The 4,055-nt window shown below is 41.5% G+C and overlaps 1 pseudogene; it reads right to left on the bottom strand.

Moving 5' to 3' along the window:
• Positions 1-2,477: 2,477 nt before the first annotated feature.
• Positions 2,478-3,832, bottom strand: LOC104668192 (annotated as a pseudogene).
• Positions 3,833-4,055: the final 223 nt, after the last annotated feature.

Here is a 4,055-nt window from a genome sequence, read left to right as displayed (position 1 = left end):
TGTTTATTGCAGCACTATTCACAATAGCAAAGACTTGGAATCAATCCAAATGTCCATCAGTGACAGACTGGATTAAGAAAATGTGACACATACACACCATGAAATACTATGCAGCCATAAAAAAGGATGAGTTTGTGTCCTTTGTAGGGACATGGATGCAGCTGGAAACCATCACTCTCAGCAAACTGTCACAAGAACAGAAAACCAAACACCGCATGTTCTCACTCATAGGTGGGAACTGAACAATGAGATCACCTGGACTCAGGAAGGGGAACATCACACACCAGGGCCTATCATGGGGAGGGGGGAGGGGGAGGGATTGCATTGGGAGTTATACCTGATGTGAATGACGAGTTGATGGGTGCTGACGAGTTAATGGGTGCAGCATACCAACATGGCACAAGTACATACATATGTAACAAACCTGCAAGTTATGCACATGTACCCTAGAACTTAAAGTATAATAATAATAAAAAAAACTACAATGAGATGTCATCTCACCCCAGTTAAATAGTTTATATCCAAAAGACAAGAAAATAGCAAATGCTGGCATGGATGTGGAGAAAAGAGAACAACTGCACACAGCTGGTGTGAATGTAAATTAGCACAACCATTATGGAGAACTTTTTCAAGGTTCTTCAAAAAACTAATAATTGAGCTACCATATGATCCAGCAATACCACTGCTGGATATATACACAAAAGAAAGGAAATCAGTATATCGAAGAGATTGTACTCCTGTGTTTGTGGCAGCACTGTTTGCAATAGGTAAGATTTGGAAGAAACCTAAGTGTCCATCGATACATGAATAGATAAAGAAAATGTGGTACATATACACAATGTAGTACTGTTCAGGCATAAAAAAGAATGTGATCCAGTCATTTGCAACAACAGGAGTGGAACATTATGTTAAGAGAAATAAACCAGGCACAGAAAGACAAACATTGCATATTCTCACTTAGATCTTACTTTAGATCTCACTTGTTGGATCTAAAAATCAAAACAATTGAACTCATGGACATAGAGAGCAACCAGAGGCTGAAAAGGATAGCTGGGGGCTTGAGGGGGAGATGGGGATTGTAAATGGTCACCAAAAATATAGAAAAAATGAATAAGACCTACTTTTTGACAGCACGACAGGATGACTATAGTCAATAATAACTGGACCTTTTGAAATAACTTGAACATTCTCTTGAACAGGCCTGAGTTGGGGAAACTGGAGGTATTTCAGCCAATAATAGCATTTAATATCTTACACCTCTTAGACAATCCAGGAGTGAATATAGACCCTGGGAAAGGAACTAGGCACCTATTGTCTCCAGTATCATTTTTCATACCCGTAGTCAGAATTGCAGCATAGGATTCTGCAGGTTGTGCGGTGCACGACAGTGCCACATCCAAAGGAGTACCATTTACAGCTCAAACATCATAGATTTGTGACAATTTATTAGGCGAGGGCAGTAAAATTATTATGGCAGTTTTCAACAGAAATGTCTAGAGAAGATGCTTTTTTCCCCTAAAATGCATAGATATGCTTCATAGAACAGTGACAGCCTTGCCTGTACTATTGCCTGTACAGCCTTGCCTATACATGGTCTTCTCAAGACCATGATTTTTCTCGAGAAGTTCTAGCTTCATGTTACTCCATTCATTACAAAAAGTAAGTGACAATGATAAGCGAACTAGATCCAAATCCTATCACTACAAATGTCTAGTTTTGTGTGCCTGGGCAGATAAATTCTATCTATATGTGCTTTAGTATTTTCAGGTCTAAAATAGGGACAATAACATAATTGTTTCCCAGCTTACTCTATAGGGTTCATTAAGGATCAAGTGACATCCTATGTGTGAAAGTTCCTTATAAATTATAAAGTGATGTACAAACATATAAAACTTTGTTGTCAATGTGATATTAATTCCTTGTCTTTATATCCCATGATAATGGTGGTGCAAAACATGAGGTAGCACTATCGAGGAGAAACAGCATATACTCATGGCTCACCATGGGCTCCGTGGGGTGAGGGTGATGCCCACACCACTGAAAGAGGAACTAGTAAACTTATACTAAAGTTTGTGAACAAATAAAGACATAAGGGAAAAAGGTGGATCTAAGGGGGAAATTGTATAAAAAACAAGTAAATTAACACATTCCATTTTCCCCTCTGAAGGTTCCCTAGCCTCAAAATAAAATAACATATCTGAAGCCTTTTACAAAGTGTCCAACATGAATCTTCCATTTTTGTGTTATTTGGCAGGAGTAAGAACTGGTGAAACTCACAGGCCCTTTTACCTGGTTTCATGGGAATATGACTACTAATCTGAGAGAAGGCATGTCCTGTGATGACATTCCAGGAGCAGACCCCATAGGAGGCTCCCTGGATTGTGAAGAATCACAATATTCCTGACTGCCAAAACTTTGGAGAAGTAAGCACACGAAGGGAGGCCATCACAATCTTGACACACTGAACAGTTTATTCTTCATGGCTCTGCACAGAGCATCTTTGAGCTCCTGTTCCTCAGGCTGCACATGACAGACTTCAGCAGGGGAGTGATAATGGTGTAGGTCACTGAGATGAGTTTGTTCTGCCCCAGAAAACTCTGGGACTTAAGCTTCAGGTAGATGATGGAAATACATCCATAGTGGCTGATGACCACTATGAGGCGGGAGGTGCAGGTGGCAAAGGCCTTCTTCCTACCCTCAGTTGAAGCAATCTTAAGGATGGTGCAGATGATGAGGTCATAGGAGATAAAGATCAGGCCCATATGTAGGACAAGAACACAGACACTGACAGCAAAGTTGATGATCTCATTGACAGTGGTGTCTGTGCAGGCCAGATTCAGCAGGGGTCTCACATCACAGAGGAAGTGGGAGATGACAAAGGTATCACAAAAGGGCAGGCCAAACATGGATGTTACTTGGACAATGGCCATGCCCAGGCCAATCCTCAGTGACCCAGATCCCAGCCAGACACAAGCCTTCTTACCTATGAATACTGTAGGGGGTTGCAGATGGCCACATGACAATCATATCCCATGGCTATGAGCAGAAAGCAGTTGTTGATGTCAAAAGTCAGATAGAAGAGCTGAATGACACAGCCTTGCATGACAATAAGCTAGTAAGGATTCAAGAGGTGAGAAAACGTATGGGGAATAATGGCCACCATGCAGCAGGTCTCAGAGATAGACAACAATGCTCAGGAAGAAGTACATGGGGGTGTGGATGTGATTGTCCAGACGAATAATGGTCACAATAATCACATTGCCAGAGAGAGTCAGCAGGTACAAAGTTAGAAAGACAACAAAGAAGACAAGTCTGTGCTGTCACACAAAGCTGGAGAAACCTTCAAAGAAGAGCTCAGTCACAGCAGTGGACTTTGACCTTGACACTGAAGAATGTCTAAATCTGAAGGAAATGAACAAAGGAAAGACAGAGGTGAGGTTCCAACTATGTAACAGATTACACAGTGGTCTAAGCAGCAACAGTTTTTTGGATTCCTTGGGTAACGTTCCAGGCACAGGGGTTATCTTTGCTGCTCTACTGATCAAGAGCTCAGCACTCTTGGAAATAAACTAAGAAACTTCTAATGACCTACTGGATTAAGGGTAGAGATCAAAGGGAAGGAAAGTTTCAACATAATGTGAACAATGAAATTACAAAAACAGCTACCCTACTTGACCATTAAAGAGGTGGGTCCAGGTCCGAGAGGAAGAAAATGTTGAATGGGCCAGGCACTTCAGTTTCCTCTGTACTTACCCTCCATCTGAATCTTTGATGACACAATGAGGAGGCAGCGATAGTGAAGGTTGATAAATATCTGGGGTGATCCATTCATTTCTGTCAGTATGAATTGCCAGGAAAGACTGCCCTGGGAGAGTCCCAGATCAAGCATTCTTCCCAAATATCTGGAGTCCTTGGCATTACTTTCCTTAGCTCTGCTCCTTTAGATGACTAGTGCAAAGCCAGGCTATGGGAGAGCCATTCAAACTACCATATTGGCCATGTTTTCAGAAATAGAGGTTAATGTTTTGGTCTTCTTTTCCAGTTGTTACCGTAAC

This window comes from Rhinopithecus roxellana, chromosome 8, assembly GCF_007565055.1.
Source record: "Rhinopithecus roxellana isolate Shanxi Qingling chromosome 8, ASM756505v1, whole genome shotgun sequence".
Taxonomy (NCBI): Eukaryota; Metazoa; Chordata; class Mammalia; order Primates; family Cercopithecidae; genus Rhinopithecus; species Rhinopithecus roxellana.
The sequence above is the reverse complement of the archived record's forward strand: the minus strand, read 5'-3'. Positions and strand labels throughout refer to the sequence as shown.